The sequence below is a fragment of the Nannospalax galili genome, unplaced genomic scaffold (assembly GCF_000622305.1).
Source record: "Nannospalax galili isolate Female #2095 unplaced genomic scaffold, S.galili_v1.0 scaffold1688, whole genome shotgun sequence".
In the NCBI taxonomy this organism is placed as follows: Eukaryota; Metazoa; Chordata; class Mammalia; order Rodentia; family Spalacidae; genus Nannospalax; species Nannospalax galili.
Genome location: NW_008358621.1, coordinates 1,023,127 through 1,046,180, shown reverse-complemented (window position 1 = coordinate 1,046,180; position 23,054 = coordinate 1,023,127). Strand labels below are relative to the sequence as shown.

The following is a 23,054-nucleotide window of genomic DNA, read 5'->3' as shown; positions in this document are numbered from 1 at the left end:
AACTCATGTCCTCTGAAAGAACAGCAAGTATCTCTAAAGGCCAAGCCATCTCTCTAGCTCCAAGTCTCTGAATTCTTATCATTGTTATCTGTATATAATATGTCATTTTTCTGTTTTAAATTTTCTACTTAAAATGGGAGTTGTAGCCAGGTGTTGTGGCACACGCCTTTAATCCCAGCACTCGGGAGGCAGAGGCAGGTGGATCTCTGTGAGTTCAAGGCCAGCCTGGTCTACATAGTAAGACTCTGTTGAAAAAAATCAAAACTAAATTATATTACATTAAATTAAAATGTGCTTCTTCTTACTGCTTTTAGCAATTTGGTCATGGTATATTTCCATGGTTGGTTTTTATGTTTGTGCTACTTGGGGGTCCATTGAATGTCTTGGATCTGTAAACTCATATTTTTCACCGATTTAGGAAAATTCCAACCATTGTTTCTTCAAATCTCCTTTTCATTCTTCTCCTCCTTTCTTCCTCTCCCCCCTTCCCTCCCTTCTTTCACTCCAGTTTAGATCAACTCTGCCCTATACCTTTCTTTTCTGCTATGGTATCTAGTCTGATGTTAATCCCACTCAATGATTAAAAACAATTTTTTTAGATATGTTTCCCATCTCCAGAAGTTCCCTCTTGGTTGTTTCTTCTAAATAATTCTTCTTTCTCCTATCCCCCCTCCATCTCTTTCTCCTCTTCCTCTCCTCCTCCTCCTCTTCCTCTTCTTCCCAAGATAATTTTGGCTCCCCACCAGTAACATTCCAACTCTCCACTGTCCATATGCCTTGCATAGTCTCCCCCTCCTCTCTGCCTCCTCCCCTCCTCCTCCTCTCTCTCCTCTTCTTCCTCCTTCTCCTCATCCTCCTTGTCCTCTTCCTCCCAAGATAATTTTGGCTCCCCAACAGTAACATTCCAACTCCCCACTGCCCATCCCCTTGCAGTCTCCTCCTCCTCCTCCCCCTCCTCCTCCCCCTCTTCCCCCTCCTCCTTTTTCTTCTATTCAGCTTCCATTTCTTTCTTCATTATGGTGACCTTTTCCTTTAAATCCTTCAGAACAGTTGCAAAGACTTTAGACAGCCCTATGGGCAGTTCTGCTGTCTCGTCTACCTCTGCACCCTCTTGTTCCGCCCAGTGTTTCTCCTGGCAAGGGGCCATGGTTTATGGTTCCTGGTATGTATAGACATCATGACTGTTCCCTTGTTGACTGTCTCCCTTTAGTGCTGGGCTTTGTTTTCACAGGTACTTAGGTTACCAGCCAATCAGCTTGATGCACTTGAACCCCTGTTTCAAAACTCAATGGCTCAGTTTTCATGAAGCCTTAATTTTTATTTTCTGTGGGTATGACCATCACACTGTCTTGACCTATAAACACACACACACACACACACACACACAATTTGGAGGTGGGCAGAGGGCTCCTCTGGTCCTCTGACAAGCCCTTGGAAAGTGAGGCCGGAGTTCCTGTGTGACCTGGTAGTGATCTCAAGTGCTGCCAGGGAGGCTCTGAGTGTCGCAGGCAGAAAATCAGGACGGGCCCTCTCCCATGCGTGGTCACCAGTAGGCACAGTCCCAGGGAGAGTCACAAGGTGCTCTCCTCTTCCTTATTAGGCAGAGGAATTGGGGTTTGGCTAAAAGAATCCAGCCTGTTCTGACTTGCCAAACACAATATCCTGACAGGAAGTCTCAATCTCAGCACAACATCCAGACTGAACAACAGGTGCCCCTGTGTCAGCTGGTTGCCAGAGAGTCACCTGCCAGGGTCCAGGCATTCAGGCTTTTTGCCCCACTTCTTTCTCTTGTCTCCCTCCCTCCCTCCCTCCCTCCCTCCCTTCCTTTCTTCCTGTCTTCCTTTCTTCTTGCCTTCCTTCCTGCCTTCCTTTCTTCTTTCCTGTTTCCTTCCTCCCTCCTTCCCTCCCTTCCTGTCTTCCTTCCTTCCTCCTTCCTCCCTCCCTCCTTCTCTCCCTTCCTGTCTTCTTTCCTTCCTGTTTTCCTTCCTCCCTCCTTCCTTCTTCCCTCCTTCCTCCCTCCCTCCTTCCCTCCTTCCTGTCTTCCTTCCTTCCTCCCTCCTTCCTTCTTCCCTCCCTTCCTTCCTCCCTCCCTTCCTTCCTTCCTTCCTTCCTTCCTTCCTTCCTTCCTTCCTTCTGTTTTTCTTCTTGTTTTCCTTCCTCCTTTCCTCCCTCCTTCCTGTCTTCCTCCCTTCTTTCTTTATCTCTTTCTTTCTTCTTCCATTTCCTCTTCTTCCCTCCTTCCCCTCAGCAGGATCTCGCTATGTAGCCCATGATGACTTTAAACTCACCATCCTCCCACTTCAGCCTTCCTAGTGCTGGGACTACAGCTGTGGACCACCAGGCCTGGCTTGCCCAGAAGTCGAGTGAGGATACCTGGGATGCCTGGATATGAGTTCCAGCTTTGCCACCTTGATCAGCTGACTCAGTTTCCCCAACTACAAAATGAAGCTTCAGACAGGATGCTGTCGAAGATGCTTTCTTCCTCTAGGGAACAGAGTTTGGCACTGCCGATGTGTTCCAGGGGCCCTAAAATTTAAGATTTCTCCAGGAAATTCCACACTGGGCTGAGGACTGGCTGCCCAGGGAAGCCCAGCCCCCTGGACTTAAGTCCCTTTGTTTTACAAAATAGCTCACAGCTGAATTTACACGCATGTATTTCCTGGCTGCTGTGTGTGTGTGTGTGTGTGTGTGTGTGTGTGTGTGTGTGTGTGTGTGTATACACATATACACACTGTGTACACATATAAACACTGTAATGAACAGGGTAGAGAGACTGGGAACTTCTCTCTCCTTAGTTTTGGCACAAGCTGTAAATAAGTTCATTTTTCCACTTCCATTTGTATATCAAGTCATTTTCTCTTAGTGGAGACAAGTATTTGTTCCCAGGACCAGGCCTCATGGCCAGGACTTGGTAACACTTGGTAATAGATGGTTCCAGGACCCTGGCTTTCTATGACTCTAACCCCAGCCTCCTGAGGTTCTGATGGTGAGAGTCAGGTGAGGTTCTGTGGTGCTATGCAGTGTGGTCCTATGTTCTGTGGCTCTGTTTCTGTGGCCCTGCACTCCTGGAGCGCCCACAGCATTGATCTCCATCAGTGGCATTGGAAGGGGTGTTCCCTCCCGTCCAGCACCCTGTCTGTGCCATAGGAGCCCACACCTGCTCCCAGTGCATTGTTCCCAGGGTCATTAACTGGAGTGATTCACTTTAAGGAGCCAGAGGGAAACAGAGGGGCAGGAATGCCTGCCTGCCACCCTCAGCCTGAAAGGGTGAATTGTCTGCCTGCCTCTGAGAAGGCCTTTCTTTGTATTGTCTGCTGAGGGCCTGGTGGGCTGGGCCCTGCCAGGCTGTGGTGGGGACCAGACACACCGGCACTGTGCCCACTCTAAAGAGAATTCTGTCCTCCCAGCTCATCACTGGGCATCTGCATCCCTGGCGAGGCTGTGGGCCACCAGGGCGGGGGAGTGGTAGTATAGGCAGGACCACTGCTGACTCTGCCCCCTCACCCAGGCTCCCAGAGCCAGCCCTTCCTGGACACCTGTTTTGCCAGCCATGGATGACACCCCTGATCCTGCATCCTCCCTGGGATCCTTGGAATGTCTTTCTTTCTGTTTTATTTCCCTCTAAAAAGGTCCTGGGAGGTTGCTTTCTAACTAGATGGCCTGTGGATTTGGGCAAACCCCTATCCTGTCCAGGAACCGTGGCTGTCTGTCTGAGCTCAGTACATCACAGGAGCAAGGCTGGGGTGCGGCGCAGTGGTAGAGCACTCAGCTAATATGCATGGGACCCTGAGTTCAATCCAAGACCAGTTCCCAGGGGCAACTGCAGGAGAAATGAGGTATAGAAATGACAGGTGAGACACCCCCCACTTCCTGTGTGACCTTGGACAATTTACTTCCCTCTCCATGCTCTTCAACCTATGACATGTGAGAGTCATATCACAGATGGAGCCTCTCGGGTATGGGAAGACTCTGTCAGCATGGGGCTCCTTCTCCTGGCTTATTCAGATAGGTTTGCTCCAAGTGACCCCACAGAGGGTGCCCCTAGACCCCAAGGGAGAAATGTTTAATGAGCACTTGTCTTTGCCTCTCATGGCAGGAACTGAGAGGAGAATTATGGTCAGAGAATTCACACATCCATTCATATGCCTTAATTTGTTCATTCATCCATCCATCCACCCATCCATTCGTCCATCCATTTATTCATCCAAGCTTGGACTATTTGCTAGCCATTGTTAAAGGTACCAATTGGAGTCTTAGAAATTCTAACCTGAGAGAGATTTCACTGTACCTGGGCTGGGTGGGGGGGCAGGGCGGGTTGTTGTGGGAAATGGAAGGGAGGTGGGCATGGCCTAACCAGCCCAACCTCAGTCCACCTGGGAGAACAGTTTCGAGTTTGGATCAAGAGCAAACTGGCTGGAGACAGTCAGACTTGGCTCTCTGTAACCTTGCTGTGTGACCTTGGGAAGATTAGTAGTCGCTCTGAGTCTGCTTAGCTGAGAAATGGGGAACTCAGTCATGATCCCCTGGCTTGGGTTGCCCTAAGGGTGGAACAGAATCAGATGTCACCCTGGAGTGACCCAATATCTACTCCAGACATGGTATTTCCACAAGACCACAAGTATCTAGTGTCCTGTTTTGAATCCTACCTCTGACACTTGTTGGCCAAGGGACCTTGGGCCTTTACTGCTGCCAATTTCTATTCTATCAATGAAATTCATAAGTATTATGAAGATTAAGTTGTTTAAAATGTAGGTCATCAGCGATGTGTGTCAGATTCTCAGGAGGCTGAGGCAGGAAGATCACCTGGACCCAAGTGTTTGAGGCTAGCCTGGGCAACAAAGTGGGACTTCATCTCAAGCAGGTCACCTAGCACAAGACCTGATACGTGGCAGCAATATAAAATAGTCCCCATGCTACCCGAGGGCCAGCCTGCCTGGGTGGCATGTGTAAACTCTGGGGTGTATTTACCCCCAGGCAGAAGGGTGAAAGACAAACCTCTATTTTATACATGTATGTGTCTAAAAATCTTGTTCCTTCAAAAGTTCTATTCTGGTGCAGAGTGGGCGGTACAGTGGTAAGCAGAGCCGCCTTCCAAAATCGCACTTTTGTGTGTTAACATATACATGGTAGAATAAATATATCCATTGGAAAGTGAGAAAATTAGTTGGGGACCACAGATCTCTGGCTGGAAGGTCCCTGACACCATCCCCAACACACACAGGACAGGTGAGCTTTGGTGACCTTGGACAAAGACTCTGGCCTTATGACATACCAGACCTTACTAGGGAATTTGGGATTTCTTTATGAGGAATGAGCTTGGTGTCCCACAGCCCTGGCCTAGTTGACCCACTAGAATTTCTGGATTCCTAAGACACTGAAGGAGGCTCCCTCCATATCCGGGTTTCCCGGGAGGGCTTGGTCTGTGTTGACATCTTGTTATAGTGTTTCCATGGGACTGCTGGGCCTGGTGATCACTTTGATCTTGGCTGTAACACCCTTGCTCCAAGGCTGTCCAGAGGCAGGAGGGGGCCCCACCTGCAGCTTGCCTTCCCTGGAGAGGCAGAGAAGGAGGAGGGAGAGGCCTGTCTTCTGTCATGTGGGGTGGTCACTGGGCCGGGAATGGAAACTCTGCAGTAGAGAGTTAGGCTCCAGGTGTGTGGGAGCAGCCATGTCTAAGGCTCCACTGGGCCCCGGAGTGAATGCTTAGGCCTCTTTGCTTTGAAGTTAGGCTTTTGTTGCCTGTGTCTTCATGCTTCCAATGTGGCCCCTCTTAAAAAGGCCGAGTGAATGCGAACCTGGTACTCAGGCTCTTGAAATATTCATTCATCCATTCATTCAAGTTTTCACTGACTCATCTATTACAGGCCCTGCCTTAGCTTTTGGGGACCAGTAGGGAACTTGGTGGCTTCCATCCACTCTCAGATGGAAAGCATGGTTGGTTATATCCCAACTAAAAGACAGCAGTGTCACAAAAATCCTGTGTGTTTGTGTCACAAGCCCCTTTAGTGAAAACTAAAAACCTTTGCTTCAGAGAATGTAACAAGTCCATGCACCGGGCATTTCGCTAGTTTTGAAATGTTTAAGGATTCCCCAGTCATCCATTCCAGTGTTCCTGAATCATGGAGAGAACACTGCTGAAATATCAGAGCCGTGGGAGTGCAGACTTGGGAGTGTTTCTTACTCTAGGAATTCAGGAAAGACTTCCTGTAGGAAGTCACAGCTATTCACTCAACAAACATCCACTGAGCACCTACTGCATGCCACCTTTTGGGGATATGTCACTGATAAGAATGGAAACATTACTACTCTCCTGGAACCTACGTCTAATAGGAGACAAGTCAAGAGAGCGTCTGGTAGTAACAGGGAAGGCCATGCTGAGGAAGCTGTTTCACTGTGGGCTATCAAAGGCCATTTTGCCTTCCAAGTATTTTCTCTCTCTTTATTTCTCTCTCTCCTTTCTTTTTGAAAAAAACGTCTCATGTAGCACAGGCTAGTCCTGAACTCATGACATAGTTGAGGTTGACCTTCTACCTCCCAATGTGTGTCGCTATGCCCAGTTTATGCAGTTCTAGGGGTGGAACCCAGGACTTTGTACATGCTAGGCAAGCACTCTACCAACTGAGTCAAATCCCCAACCCAACCTCCCAACTTTTTTTTTTAAGATTTGTTTTATTTTTATTTATGTGTGTGTGTGTGTGTGTGTCCATGCGCGCTCATGTGCGCAATGCCCATGGAGGCCAGAGGAATCAGATCCCCTAGAACTGGAGTTACCAACGGCTGTTAGCTGCCATGTGGGTGCTGTGAACCAAACCTGGGTCCTCTTCAAGAACCATCAGTGCTTTTAACCACTGAACCATCTCTCCAGCCTCTAGCACAACTTCTTAAGTTAGAATTTTAACTGTGCATAAACAGAAGTGAACACTGTCTTTCTATGGCTCATTCCTTTTCACTAATAATATTTAATACACGTAGGGTCAAGTCAGTTAACGAATCAACATGTCTATTTTCAGCAGTGCTGGGGACAGAGCTCAGGGCCCTGCTCCTGCTAGGCACATGCTCTACCACCAAGCTCTATCTCTTGCCTAATTAATTTAGTTTTAGCTACTATACAGATGGCACCTGACTTATGATGGTTCAACTTACAGTTTTTCAAAAATTATTTTGAAAAATTTATAATGTTTTTAATTAATTGATTAATTTATTTATTTATTATTTATCTTGGTGTTTTTGAGACAGGGTCTCTCAGTAACCCCAGCTGACCTGAAACTCACTGTGTAGACCAGGCTGGCTTTGAACTCACAGAGATCTGCCTGCCTCTGCATCCTGAAAAATTTTTATTTTTTTATATGTATTGCCTGCATATATATAAGTGCACCTGTGTCATACAATGCTCATGGAGGTCAGAAGAGGGTGTTGGATTCCCTAGAATTGGAGTTACGAACAGTTGTTAGCCAACATATGGGTGATGGGAACTGAACCTAGGTCTTCTGCAAGAGCAGTCAATGCTCTAAACTGCTGAGCTATCTCTCCAGCCTCAACTTTGAAAATTTTACTAACTAATATTATTGTGTGTGCATGTGCATGCATGTGGAGGTCAGAGAACAACTTTGTGGAGTCCAGTCTCTTCTTTCACCTTTCATGGATTCCAGGGATCGAACTCAGGTCGCCAGACTTGCACGGCAAGCTCCTTTATTCACTGAGCTATCTTACCAGCTCCCAACACACAATTTTTCAATTTTGCTGTGGGGCAAAACTATGATAGGCATCCCCAGAAACTATATTTTGAGTTTTGAATTTATTTTCTTCCAGGCTATCCATATGATGTTTGGTCCTTGCCTGGGATGGTGGGGAGCCACAGTACCCACTACCTGCTCCATCCTGTGAGAAGACAACTGATGCTCATCAGCCAGCTGAGGTGCCAGCAGGTTTTGGATACAGTATTCAGTGAACCAGACCACCACATCCTATGCTCCACTACAGCTCACTCCAGAAAGGGAATGAGGTGGGAGGGTAGGCACATTTTCCACATAGTGAGAAGTTGTTACTACCATACTGGGGCTGGAGAGATGGCTCAGCAGTTAAGAGCACTGACTGCTCTTGCAGAGGATCCAGGTTCGATTCCCAGCACCAACTCCAGTTCCAGCGGAATCCAAAGCCCTCTTCTGACCTCGGGTGCACTCACATACATGCAAGCAATACACTCATACACATAAAATTAATAAAATATATTTTTAAAAAAGAGTTACCATACTGACTTTATTCTCACTGTCCACATCCAAAAGTTCCCGTGTCTACACTCTTGCCAACAGTTGGTCTTGTCAGCCTTTAAAAATTTGATGATGTTTTGGGTGTAAAATGGCAACTCGTTTTAATTTGCGTTTCCCTGATTACTGGGGAAGCTGAACGTGTAATTTTATGTTTATTGGCTCTGGGAGGTTCTTCTCTCATGAACTGTCTGTTCATAACCCTTGCCCTTTTTTCTACAAGGCTGCCTTTTCCTAATTGAACTGTGGGAGTTGTTTATATAGTTGAGTTACCAATCCATTGTCTTAATAATCTTGCAAATGTCTTCTCCCACACTGTTTATCAGAGGGCTCTAGGAGAGGAGGGACAGGATCCCATTACATTGTTAAAGATCCCTCTGGATAAGGATGGAGAATAAATGGGAGTGGTAAAACCAGTTAGGAGGACATCTTGGTGGTCCAACGATCATGAGGGTGGCCTGGACCAGGGTGGCAGGAGGGGAAAGAGGAAAATGGATGGTTGTGGGCACAGTGTGGAGATGGGGCCCACAGAACTTGCTGATGGATTGGAAGCAGGTGAGCAGATAGGCATCGAGATGACTCTGGGGTTTGGCCTGACTAACTGGGTGGATGATGGCGATGCCACTGACTGAGATGGAGACAGGTGGAGAAACAGGTTCTGGCGGGAGTGAGGGAATTGAGCCAGCTGCCTTCAACCCTGTAAGACAGATAAGCAGAAACTATCCAAGGGGTCATGCTGAGGAGGTAGTTGGAACTGAGTCTGGAGTTCAGGGGTTCATCCAAGGCTTGGTTAGCCATTTGGATCCCCAACATGTGGTTGGAATTTCAAGCCACAAAACAGTCAGACCAGGGGTTTCTGGTTGAACTGGAGCAGAAGGCAACTCTGAGGTGGAGCAGTGGTTAAGGCTCTGCTTCAGGCCAGCAAGATAGCTCATCAGGTAAAGGTGCTGACCACTAAGCCTGACCACTCCACCTGAGCTCAGTCACTGGAACCCACATGATGGAAAGAGAGCACCAATTCCTCAGAGTTGTTCCTGACCTCTGTACACATCTTGGCATGTAACATACACACACACACACACACACACACATACACACACACAGAATGTAAAAGAAAGATTTGCCTTAAGTCTAGCTCCACAGGGCAGCAATTTAGCTGACTACCCTCTTGTGTAGCTTAAGGCTTAGCACATAGTAGGCTCTTAGTATTTGTTGGAGAGACACATGAAAAAATGAAGTTAACTGGGCCAAGATCTGGGTGGAAGGAATAGGTGTCATGACAGCCAAGAAAGGCAAAAGGTTCAAGAAAGCAGGATGGTCAGCTGTGTTGAATGTTGTCAAGAAGGGACGGGACAGGAACAGAGAGGTGATCTATGGTGGCCTGGACAAGGGGAGTTGAGCCTTGAGAGATGGAGATGAGAGGCAGAGCAATGGGGACTGAGAAGGGGTAAGAGCATCCTGGGTGCTGCTGGGTCCCATTGGTTGCTGGAGTCACCAGCCTGGTCCCTGTGTTATTCGAGATTCTAGAATTATAATTTAGAGTTGAATGTGGTGTCTCATGCCTATAATCCCTGGACTTCGGAAGTGGAAACAGGAGGTTCATCGTTGGCCATATAGTGAGTTTGAGGCCAATCTGGGCTACATGAGATGCTATGTCAAAAAACAAACAAAACATTTTGGAGACAAAACTCCCATTCAAACTGTCTTCAGGGAAATGAATGTATTTGGATTTTTTTAAGCACATAACTGAACATCTAGGAATAGTTGCTTCTGGGTGCTAAACTTAGACTCTCTTCCTCTGGGTTTCCTCTCTGTGCTGGCTTCATTGTCAGGCAGAGTGCTGTCCCTTTGGGACAAGATGACGGCCACAGGTTTAGAGTTCTAGCTCACTCTCTAAAGTCCTCCATTACATACTCATCCTTAGCACCAGGGTGAAGATTCTGCACTAGGCAGTCTTCCGTAGAAGATCAAGGTGCCAACATTAGAGTGGGATGAGGAGGTCTGTGCTGCCAGATAGGCTGATTCCACAGAATTCAAAAATCACCCCTAGATTTGTAGAGTATCAGAATCTTTAAAAAAACTCTTTAATTACAGGCTGTCAGGGACCTTTTCTAAGCCCTGAGCCATCTTACCAGCTCAAATTTTCTTCAAAGGTTTTATTTATCTAATTTTAATTTTATGTGTATGAGAGCATTGCTTACATGGATGTATGTGTACCACCTGTGTGCCTTTTGCCCATGTAGGCCAGAGGAAGGTGTTGGATTCCCTGAAACTGGAGTTACAGGCAGTTTTGAGCCTCCATGTGGGTGCTGAGAACCAAACCCAGGTCCTCTCAGGAGCAGCTAGTACTCTTTAACTGCTGAGCCATCTCTCCAGCCCCTTGCCCAGAATATTTTTAAAAGAAGTACCTTAAGATGCTCCCTAATCCAGTGTTGTCAAATAGAAATAGAATGTGAGCTTTATGTATTAAATTTTCTAGCTCACGATAAACAGGTGTTATTAATGCTATATTTCATTAAGTTCAAAATCTTAGCTCAATGTGTAATCAATATAATTTTTTTTTCTGGGACAGGGTCTCACTATGTAGCTCTGGCTGGCCTGGAACTCACTGTGTAGACCAGGATGGCATCAGTCTCACAGAGATCTGCCTACCCCTGCCTCCTGAGTAGTGGGATTAAAGGTAGGCACCATCATGCCTGGCTTAATATAAAAATTTTAATGAAAGTATTGCATTGCATTCTTTTTCATACTTAGTCTTTGAAATCTGTATTTATTAAGAGTTATTGTGTGTGTGTGTCAGTGTGTCAGAGAGAGAGAGAGAGAGAGAGAGAGAGAGAGAGAGAGAGAGAGAGGGTCTCCCTGTATCCCCAACTGGCCTAGAACTCCCTAGGTAGGCCAGGCTGGCTTCACTCTTACACAGATCTGCCTGCTTCTGCCTCCTAAGTGCTGGGTTTAAAGGTGTGTAGTACCATGCCTGGCAATTTATATATGTATTTAAAAATTATGTGTATGTGTGTTTGTGTGTAGGTATGTGCACATGAGTGCAGGTGCCTGTGGAGGTCAGAGGCCTCAGATCCCCTGTAGCTGGAATTACAGGCATTTGTCAACCGCCTAATGTAGGTGCCGGGAACTGAACTTGGGTCCTCTGCAAAAGCAACACATGCTCTTAACCACTAAACCATCCCTCCAGCCCCAAAATTTGTATTTTATATTTATAGCACATTTCATTCCTAGTGCCAAATTTTCCTTAGAAATACTTGACCTTGGGCTGGAGAGATGGCTCAGTGGTAAGAGCACTGACTGCTCTTCCAGAGGACCCAGGTTCGATTCCCAGCATCCACATGACACTTAACAACTGTCTGTAACTCCAGTTCCAGGGGATCTAATACCCTCTTCTGACCTCCATGGGCATCGCACGACATGGGTACATTTACATGCATGCACACTCATATACATAAAATAAAAATAAATGAAAAAAATTTTTAATTACAATACATATGAGTAAAATCATCAGGGTGCAGCTACGGGTGGTGTGATGGCTAATCCTGGGTGTCAACTTGACTGGATCTGGGATTAACTGAAATGAGAGAGATCTCCTTAATTGGATCATCTGAAGCTGGGTGTTACCTTCTGATGTGGGTGTTACCTTCTGATGCCACAGCAGAGGAGAACACCTGGCTTCTTGCTGCTTGCCTTCTCTCTCACTGGTGAGTTCGTCTTGCTGCTGTAGGCTGAAGACTAGCTGATTTTTTCGAATTCATCAGACCTCTAGCACCAGATTGGGACTACTGAGACATCCAGCCTCATGGACTGAGTGGTCCAGAGGGGGCAAGAGCCACTGGGATGTTCAAGTGGAGCCGAACAGCTAGGTCTGCAGATTGACCAGGGCCGTTCCGCTTCACAGCCTGCCCCACTTTCACTAGGGGGCAGGACCAGTCCAAGAAGCAGCAGTTTGGGAAGCAGAGTTCCCGAGTGTGTCTGCCATTTTCCTTGCCCACCCGTCTCCCCAGAAACCTGAGTCCCAGCCTGCAGAAGGCCCAACCTAATGTGGTCTGAGTCCCAATCTTGCCAAAGCTCAACTTCTTCCTCAGACTACTACAAATTTAGCATTCCTTTATTTTATCTTAATCTTGTGTATGTCCAGTCTCTGTCATTGAGTATGAGCATTTATTTATTATTTATTTATTTATTTTTATTTTATTTATTTATTTTTTGGTCTTTTTGAGACAGGGTCTCCTCAGCTGCCTTGGAACTCACTATGTGGACCAGGCTGGCCTTGAACACACAGAGATCCACCTGCCTCTGCCTCCTGAGTGCTGGGATTAAAGGCATGTGCCGCCATACCCGGCTGGGTATAAATATTTATGAAAAGAGTGCATAAGAAGCTTTGGTGAGCATTTACTGAACACCTACTGAGTTTTCAGCATGACATCTGGCCTTGGGCACATGTTGGGGAAGGTGGCCTGGCTCCTGACCTCAACAAGCTCACCTCTAGTAAATAAACATATTGCCCAGACTGCACAAAGGGTGGCGCAGGGCCCAGCACAGAGCTGGCAGACGGTGCTGTGGGAGTGGGCTGTTCGTATACCTGGCACCTGGGAACCACCAGAAATCAGCCTCCTGGGCCAGTAGAATCTCAAGAGCTGGACGGGACCTTGGGAAAATTTGTGGGGAGCCCACGCTTGGCGCTGCTGGGAGTGAGGATGTGGCCTGTGATTGTGGGGGTGTTGGGTAACAGCCCAAGGGCTAGGAGGGGTTGTTTGTGTTGTTGATATTTGGAACTGAGAGGGGCTATTGTGGGACAAAGTCTTGGCTTGTTGGTGTGGAGTTGGCTTAGAACCATAGGGTGGGGACTGGCTGGGTGTCGATACCATTAGTTAACAGGACTTCGTAACAGCAGCATTCACCTCTCTGTCTCTGTCTCTGTCTCTGATTCTGTCTCTGTCTCTGCCTCTTTCTCACACAGACATACAAGTGACCATCCACATAATTTAATTTGCATCCCCAGTGCAAAATGAGAGCCCAGGATTCTTTGTTCAAAAATTAAGCTTGGAGAGCTGGGCGTGGTGGCACACCCTTTTAATCCCAGCACTCAGGAGGCAGAGGCAGGTGGATCTCTGTGAGATCTAGGCCAGCCTGGTGTACATAGTGAGTTCCAGGACAGCTGGGGCTACAGGGAGAAAAAAGACCGGAAAAAAAAAAAAAAGCAAGATGGAGTGGTGTGCGTAGATACATCCTTAGGGCTTGCCGGCCAGCCAACCTAGCCTCATTTGCAAGTTCCAGGGCAGTGAGAGACCCTGTTTCAAAAAATCAATGTAGGGGGCTGGAGAGATGGCTCAGCGGTTAAGAACACTGGTTGTCTTGCAGAAGACCCGGGTTCGAATCCCAGCACCCACACGGCAGCTAACAACTGTCCATAACTCCAGTTTCAGGGGATCCGACAGCCTCTTCTGACCTCTGTGGGCATTGCACGACATGGGTGCACTTCCCTACAGGCAGGCAATACACGCATACACATAAAATAAAAATAATAAATCAAATTAAAAAAGAAAAATCGATGTGAACAGTTCCTGAGGAACAGCAGCTGAAGTTGACCTCCAGCCTCCACATACACAGGCACGCCAGGTTCTGTGAACAGACACAAGGGCCCTGATGTTTGCCCTGGCTGTGTCTTCCCATCCCTCACCATAAGCAAGGCCAAATGTTGCAACTTATACCAAGTACTTTCCAGACTCAGGTTATCTCTCAGCATCTGGGTGTGGGAGCCAACTGCCAGGCCTGCTTTGCATATGAAGGAATGATATTATGGAGGAGGAGCTGGGGTTTGAACCCACATGGTCTGAGTCTAAGCTTGGGCTCAGCACTTGCACCCTCTGCCCCCCTAAGAGAAACTGTCTCATCTTCGTGTTCTATTTTCTCTTGACATTCTTCTTTTCCTCTGAAGTTTCAGGTAGTGGATGGGTTTGATCAGTGGCATATAGCTCAGCCTTTGGCAAATCCTCACCCTGAGGACTCCTGGCGTCTCCAGCCAGGGCTCTTGGGAGCCAGTGTTTGTTTCTTGAGTTGCCTTAACCTCCCACAGCTGCTATCCCTCCCCTGCTTTCCTTCCACTCCTTCCCAGGGTATCACCCATGGAAGCAGCATGGGCTTTCCTGCGACGTGGGGTTGTGAGTCGAAGTTACTGCTGGGGGGGTGTGCTCTCGCTCCAGCCAGCTTCCGCCCCCTCCTCCTGCCATCCTTATGACAAACAGAGAAACTATCCCTCCAAACTACAGTGTAGGGAATAAAAATATTTATCGGGCTTACTAACAGAGCATATGATGGTGGTGAGGGGTTATTTACAAAGGCATGGACACCCTGGGGCTGTTTTTTTTTCCTACACTTTTTTTGGTCTTTTTTGAGACAGTGTCTCTCTCTAGCTCCAGCTGACCTGGAACTCACTATGTGAACCAGGTTGGCCTTGAACTCACAGAGATCTACCTGCCTCTGCCTCCTGAGTGCTGGGATTAAAGGTATGTGCCACCACACCCAGGTAAATGTGTGGTTTTTGTTTTGTTTTTTTTTTTGTCTTTTTGAGACAAGATCTCTCTGTAGCCCCAGCTGACCTGGAACTCACTATGTGAACGAGGCTGGCCTTGAACTCACAGAGATCCACCTGCCTCCGACTCCCGACTGCTGGGATTAAAGGCGTGCACCACCATGCCTGGCTTTTTTCTACATTTTGACAATAGCTTTCAGATCTGCTGCTGCAGGTCCAAGATCTCTCCCTTCCTATGGAGAGTCCAGTCCAATTAGTTTGAAGCAAACAGGTGAGAAGCTAGAGAAGAAGGCATCTATCTATCCATTTGCTTGCCAGTCTAGCTTGCTACTCACTCAGAGGACAAGTTTATCCAACAGGGGTCATAGGGAAAAGAGCTGACATTCTGAAGGAGACACAGCTGGTGATCTGTTCAACTATACCTGGGCCACCACTGCCCTGAGCATTTTGCCATGTTAAAGGAATTTCTTACTCCCTCCACACCTTTCTAATCTATGTCTTTTCTCCCAGGTTCCTAGGCTTCTACTTCTTATCCATCCACTCAATCATCCATCCACCCAGTCATCCATCCATCCATCCATCCATCCATCCATCCATCCATCCGTCCACTTAAACATCCATTCACCCATCTATCCTCCCACCTACCAACCCATTCACCCACTCACCCATCAATCCATCCATTTATCATCCATCCATTCATCTACCCATCTACAAACCCACCTATACATTTATGCATACATACTTACTGGATATCTACGATGTACCAGGCACAGGACTTTGGTGCTGGTGATACAGAGGACAGTTAGGACAAGTCCTGTCCTCATGGGCTTCAAGGATGGTGGGAAGATGGACTTGCAATGACACAGTGTTGCTTCTGGTAAGTTCTATGTAGGCAAAGGATGGAAAATCAGAATAAGAGAGCAAGTCTCATCTCGGGCTGTGTTTAAGCCAAGGCCTACAGGATGCATAGGGCCAGCATGGGAAGACATTTAATGGAAGGGTCTCCATGGGTAAGATGGAAAACAGGGTACGCTTGCAATAGAAAGGGATCCAGGAACCTGTGCTGAGTTCCAGGGAATACCAGGAAGCAGGCTGAATGGAATCAGAGAGCAGGTGAGCTCAGGCAGCACAGGACTGTGGCCACAGAAAGAGTCTAGGTGAAATTCCCAGCCCATCAGGGTTCAGGAGGACCTTAAGCAGGACAGCAGTTATGATTCAGGAAAGATTTTCTGCTCCAGAGGGAGAACAGTTTGAAGGGCTGAAGGGACAGGAGTGAAAGGGGTCCCCCTTCACAGACAACGGCTGAGACCGGTGGGGTCTGGATGATGAGTTGACATTCCTTCTGGAGATGAGCCGTCAGTGCTTGAGTGATGTTTGGGGTAGGTCAGCCTCTGTGGTAGTCCCAACAGGGCTCCTCGCTGGTCTTCTGCTGGATCAGCATCAAGGCACTGAGTCTAACAGTTATTCATGGTGGACAAGGAAGGCTCCTGGACCCCTCAGGGCATATTAAGGACCCAGTCAAGCGTCAAGTGGTGGAAGGGCTTAAGCAGGATGGCCTTTGATAACCATAGTCTCTTCCTTATAACTGAAGCAGTGATATGCAAAGAGCTTAAACATTTAATGATCTCATGTGTTTGGCAAGGGATGAGAAACCAGTATCTTAAGTACTGTTGGTGGGGAAATCAATAGGCAAGTCTTACTTTTGCAGAGTAATTGGGGTTATCTATTTAAATTCAAAATGTCTGTGACTAGGGACTTGACTTCTTAGAATCTCCCTAGAGAAATGAGTGTAGACCATATACAAATGAGTATAAACACTATGCAAATGAGTGCAGACTGTATGGACATGAGTGTCAGATTTTCACAGACTCAAAGGATTAGTCAGGAACTCTAGTATCCTAAGCAGCCAGCAGATGAGGATGGGTCAGTCAACAGTGGTTCCGGTGACTGAAAGGAGCTCATCGTGTCAATGTGCAAAGATCTCCTAGGGTCTGTGGGTAAAAGAAAAAGTGGGGGACTCATCAGTGCAGTGCTTACAGTGCAATACAAATGATGAGAAAAATAGGGGCATCCAAAGACAGCCACACGCTTCTTTTACTTCTTGCAGATTTTCTTTTTATTTTATGTATATGAGTGTTTTACCTGTATGTATGTAAGTGCACCACATGGTACAATGCCCAAGGAGGTCACGTGAGGGCGTTGGATCCCCTGGAAATGGAGTTATGGGCGGTTGTTAACTGCCATGTGGATTCTGGGAACTGAACCCGGGTCTTCTGCAAGAGCAGCCAGTGCTCTTAACTGCTGAGCCGTCTCTCCAGCTCTGAAGGCTGCACACTGGTAAATGCACACATACATGCTATGGACAAAGAACAGTAAAAGAACTCCAGAGAAAAGCATATAAACTCCTAACAGTGGTCACCTGTGGGAAGGGATAGGCATGGGCGTGTGGCAGCCTTATGAGTTCTGTTTGAATGTTTCATCACAAGACTCTCTTTCTGCATTACTTTTGTAATTAAAAAGTTAAAGAGCTGGGTATGTGGCTCAGAGGTAGAGCGTTTGCCTGGCGTGTGTGAGGCCCTGGGCTCTATCTCTAGCACCACATACACATAAAGTTAAAACTGAAACTAATATATAATAATAATTGTATATAATTAGTGTATGCTATGTGCGTTAGTATATAAATTCGTTGTAATTGTGGCTCCTTTGAAAAGACAGCTATGTAAAATTAGGGTGGGGGAAAAAATGCCCATGTAGTACATACCTGTAATCCCAGTACCTGCCTCAGTAGAGGCAGGAGAACCAGGAATTCAAGGTCATTCTTGGCTACAGAATGAGAGTGAGTTTGAGGCTAGCCTGAGCTACACAAAACCCTTTCTCGAACGAAACAAAACACATCCACAATACTATGCCCCAAATTTAACCACCATGAATATTTTACTGTGTATATTTCTAAATTTTTATGTTCCAGCTGTAAAAATTTGGCTGTAGTAAATATACTATTTTCTTTCTTTCGTTTTTTTTTTTTTTTTTTTGGTTTTTTTTAAGCAGGGTTTTCCTTTAAGCCCTAGCTGTCCTGGAACTCACTATGTAGACCAGGCTGGCCTTGAACTCACAGAGACCCGCCTGCCTCTGCCTCCCGAGTGCTGGGACTACAGGCATGTGCCACCATGCCTGGCATAAATATTATTTTTAATCTATAATCTTCAAATGCTTAATTCCTTTCTTTTTTTTAAAAAAAAGGTTTTTCTTTTTTTTAATTATTTTTATTTTATGTGTATCTCTGTATTGCCTGCATGTAGATAGGTGCACCTATGCCATGCAATGTCTGGGGAGGTCAGAAGAGGGCATCAGATCCCCTGGAACTGGAGTTAAGAATGGTTCATAGTCGCCATGTGGGTGCTGGGAATTGTTTTATTTTATGTGTATGAGTGTATTGCCTGCATGCATGTGAGTGTACCTGTGTCATGCAATGCCACGGAGGTCAGAAGAGGGCTTCAGATTCCCCTGGAACTGGAGTTAAGGACAGTTTGTAGCTGCCATGTGGGTGCTGGGAATTGAACCCAGGTCCTCTGCAAGAGCAGTCAGTGCTCTTAACTGCCAAGCCATCTCTCTAGCCCCTAAATATACTATTTTTATTACACTTTCTTGTGGATATCTTTGCACATCATTAAGTGTTCTCTTTTTTGTTTTGTTTTGTCTTTGTTTTTGGAGACAGGGTCTCACTATGTAGCCCTGGTTAGCCTGGAACTCCTACATAGACCAGGCTGGCCTTAAAGTCATAGAGATCTGCCTGTTTCTACCTCCTGAGTGTTGGGACTAAAGGCATGCACCACTATGCCTGGCAAGTATCCATTTTTTTTTTTTTTTTTTTTTTTTTTTTTGAGACAGGGTCTTCCTGTAGCCCCAGCTGTTCTGGGACTCACTATGTAGACCAGGCTGGCCTTGAACTCATAGAGATCCACCTGCCTCTGCCTCCTAAGTGCTGGAGTCAAAGGCATACACCACCACACCCAGCGTTAGTATCCTCTTTTTAAACGCATTTTATTTATTTTAATTTTATATGTATGAGTGTTTTGACTGCATATAAGTGTACCACATGAGTGCTTGGTGCCCTCCAAGACCAGAAAAAGGCATTAGATTGCTTGGAATTGGAGTTACAGAAAGTTGTTAGCCACCATGTGGATGCTGGGAACCGAACCCAGGTCCTCGGCAAGAGCAGAGTCATCTCTCCAGCCCCCAGTCATTAAGTATTCTCTTAATGGTTGTGTTGTGTTATACTGCTTGGACTCAGCATTATGCATTGAAATCCCCTGAGGTTGACCCATAGGGTGTTTCAAATTTTTCCTTATTATACAACCTTGTAAGTGTATCTTTACACAATTGCCTCCTTGCTTATAAGAACATTTTATTAGGAATCTGTACAGGGCTAAAACAATTGAAAGCTTTTGATGTTCATTGCCTAGCTGCCTTGCGCAAATTGGAAGGTCCGTGCAGACCAAACAGGGCAGGATGTTCCCGCATTACCCGCTTTGCCTCAGGCTTTTCCAGAAGACCTTCCATCCACTGGGAGGAACTGTTTTTCCCAAGAGCACTGTTGGCATCTCCCTCATGGGAGGACCTGAGGGGAAGAAGAGAGGAAAGCCTGTCCTCAGCGGGGTATGTCATCCCAGCCCTCCAAAGACTTGGGCAGGAGTTCAAAGCCACCTGGGCTGCATTGTGAGCTCCAGACTAGACTGGGCAACTTTATGAGGCTGCCTCAAAATAAAAGTTAAAAAGAGGGCTGGGGATGCGGCTCACCTGTAGATCACTTCCCTAGCATGTGGGAGACTGTATGTCCAGTTCTCATAGTGGAGAGTATTCCAAGGCAGAGCTGCCCATGTGGCCCCACATCCCTAGCCCTCCAAGCGACTTTTTGAAGTCCCTTCCAGAACTGGGTTTGAGGTTCCAGGGACAAGACAAAAACCATGGGGCCAGCATCTGGGAGAGCTTTGACTTTGGTTGTAGATGTGAGGACCCCAGAGGTGATTCTCCAGATTTTTCTCTTGGTGAAGAGGTCAGGAGATGAAGTTCTCTGGAGGACCCTAGAGACCCAGTTGCAGCGCTTTCAGTACAGCTTCTGGGTGGCTTGTCTGTCTCTCAAACCAAGATGCTGGGCATTTTTGAGGGACAAAGATAAAGTCAGATGACAGAAGGTCTCTACGATGAGCAAAACACAGTGAGTGCCCAGCACGCTGTCTAGAATCATCTGGTGCTACAGTAGCCCTATTCAGGAGCTCAGGAGGCAGTCCACCTCGTATGCGGTCTTTCCATCTTGCTTCCTTTCCCTTCCCTCCCCCTCCTCGCCCCTCTTCCTTTCCTTTTGAAACAGAAACGGTCTCATGTAGCCCAGTCTGGTCTCAAACTTTTTAACTGATGATGACCTTGAATTTCTGACTCTCCTGACTCTACCTCCCAAGTGCTAGAATTACAGGCATGTACCATTGCACTGAGTTTATGTGATGCTGGGGATCCAACCCCAAGCTTCATATATGCGTACATTTTACCAACTGAGTCACAGCCCCTTCCCCTGCTAGGTTTATCTGCCAACACTAAGTGAGCTAACAAATAATGTCTGTCATCCCCACATTCAATCACTTAAAACAGAGGCTGGAGAGATGGCTCAGCAGTTAAGAGCACTGGCTGCTCTTGCAGAAGACCCAGGTTTGATTCCCAGTACCCACATGGAGGCTAACTGTAACTCCAATTCCAGAGAATCTGACCCCCCCCCGCCCCGACCTCCTCAGCATTGCATGACACGGGTGCACTTACACACATGGAGGCAATACATTCATACACATAAAATAAAAATAATAAAATATTTTTTTAAATCAGCAAAGGTCTTTCTAGTATTTTCTTTTCCACACACCCACTACCGTCACACCCTCCCCACCACCAAACCCTCATCACCCCAATAACAGCAAGTGCAGTCATGGGGTGGGCATTATTTTAAGCACTCTAGAGTCATTGCCCATAAGACCCCAGAGAGGTAACAGATCTTAGTAGGTATCTCCTTCCCCAGTCTGTCCCTTTTGAGACTGAAGTTATCATGGTTGTGTGTATGTGTGTGTGTGTGTGTGTGTGTGTACAGTATGAAATTCCTTTCTAAAATTAAGAACATGTCATCTGTGTAAGACACATACATGAGACATGATGACTAGCATTAACCAACCTGTGTACCCACCATGTAACTTAGGAGAACTGACAAACATATTTCCCAAGCTGCCTGTCTCTCCTCAGACTCCTATAGCTCCTTCCGTCCAGTGGCAATCACTACCTTGAATTTCATTTATTATTCTTTTGCCACTTAAAAATGTTTCCTTTTTTGAGCAAGATGGCTCAGTGGGGAAAAGCACAGGCTGCCAAGCTGATGGCCTAATATCACATGCTTTTGAATTTCACAGCAATACAGTTGTGCACAATGCAGCTTCTGCAGTGAGCCTGTCTTTGCTCCATGTTGTGTTTGGGAGCATCACCTGTACTACTGAATGTAGCTGCTGTTCCTTCAGTTCGCTGCCACAGTGGTGTATGGTATTAATAAGTCACAGATTACTTATTCGTTCTCCCCTGGGTGGGCGGAGGATTGCTGCCATTCACATCCATTACATCTCTTGGGCTGGGGCTATAGCTCTATGGATGGTGGAGCACTTGCCTAGTGTGCTTGAGGCCCTGGGTTCAATCCCTAACAAGAAAGCATGTGGGGACCATGATCTGAGATGTAACCGTTTCTGGGTGAGGCACACAGGAACAGAAATGTTGACAGTAGGGTACATGTGACTGAACTTGAGTAGACAATGCCAGGTTGCCTTTCAAAATGGTTCTATAGATTTAACTCCCTGCCCTCCAGAAGTGCACAGGAGCTCAGATTGCTCCGTGCCTCTAATGCTTGGTGTTCTCAGACTAACATGCTGCCCATCTGGGGACTTCTAAGATGGTGTACAATGGAGGCCCACACTTGCATTTTCCTGATTCTAATGAGGTTTGAGGTTTGGTGGTTGTGCTGGTTTGACAACTTAACACAAATTAGAGTCACCTGGGAAGAAGAAACCTCAACTGAGGAATTTCCTCCATCAGATCGGCATGTGTGGTATTTTCTTAATTGCCGGTTAACATAGGTGGGCCCAATGCACTGTGGGTGGTGCAATCCCTGGGCTGGTGAGCCTGGTATGTATAAGTAGCTGCACAAGCCAGGGGGAGCACGTCAGTAAGCAGCATTCCTGTGGTCTCTGCTTCCGTTCCTGCCTCAATGATGGACTGTGGTGTATAAGCCAAATAAACCCTTTCCTTCCCAAATTGATTTTGATTCATAGAGAAGCACACCAGAACAACCATCTTTGAACATTCACTGATTGGCTGGTCTTGACCTTCCACTTGACATTAAAATCATCATGGAAACAAACCTCAGGGCATGTCTGTGAGGGAGTTTCTAGATTGGGTTAGGTGAGGAGGGAAGACCCACCCTTCATTTTGACAGCACCCTTCTATGGGGCTGTGGTCCCAGGCTGAGTAAAGACGAGGAAGCAAGCTGAGTAGCAGTGTTCATCTCTCTGCGTCCTGAATGCAGACACAGCTTGACCAAGCTGCCTCCAGCTCCTGATGGGGGATGGGTTGGACCCTCCACCTGTGGCCAAAATAAACTCCTCCTTGGGTAGATTGCATTTGCCTGGTAGTTTGTCACAGCAGAAGAAATGAATCCATACTTGTTTCCTTGTCTGGTCAATGCTTTGGTTGATTTAGTCCTTTTTTCTTGATTCTTCAGGAGCTGCTTATATATTTTGATCTTAAATTAGTTGCATCTCATGTCAATTTCTAGTCTGGCTCATCTTGTCTGCTAGATGATGTTTTTTTTTGTGAACAGGGTTCTTATTTATTTATTTATTTATTTATTATGTTTAACTTCTTTCTTCTTGGTCTTTTTCTTTGAGACAGAGTCTCCCTGTAGCCACAGCTCGTCTGGACTTGTTATAGAGACCAGGCTGGCTTCCATAACAGAGATCCTCCTGCCTCTGCCTCCTGAGTGCCAGGATTAAAGGCATGCACCCCCACGCCCGGCCCTGAATTTATTTATTTCTTGAAATAGGGTCACACTATGTAGCTCTGGCTGACCTGGAACTCTTGATGTAGACCAGCTTGGAATTCACAGAGATCTGCCTGCCTCTGCCTCCCCAGTGCTGGGATTAGAGATGGGTACCACCACTGGATTTTTTAGAAAGTTT

The 23,054-nt window shown here is 46.6% G+C and overlaps 1 long non-coding RNA gene across 1 annotated transcript in view; it reads right to left on the bottom strand.

Moving 5' to 3' along the window:
- Positions 1-19,187: 19,187 nt before the first annotated feature.
- LOC115068223 overlaps positions 19,188-23,054 on the bottom strand; it is a 9,544-nt gene continuing 5,677 nt past the window's right edge. Inside the window, exon 2 of the long non-coding RNA XR_003847596.1 lies at positions 19,188-19,420. This is a non-coding gene — a long non-coding RNA (uncharacterized LOC115068223). The remainder of the gene's footprint in view (positions 19,421-23,054) is intronic.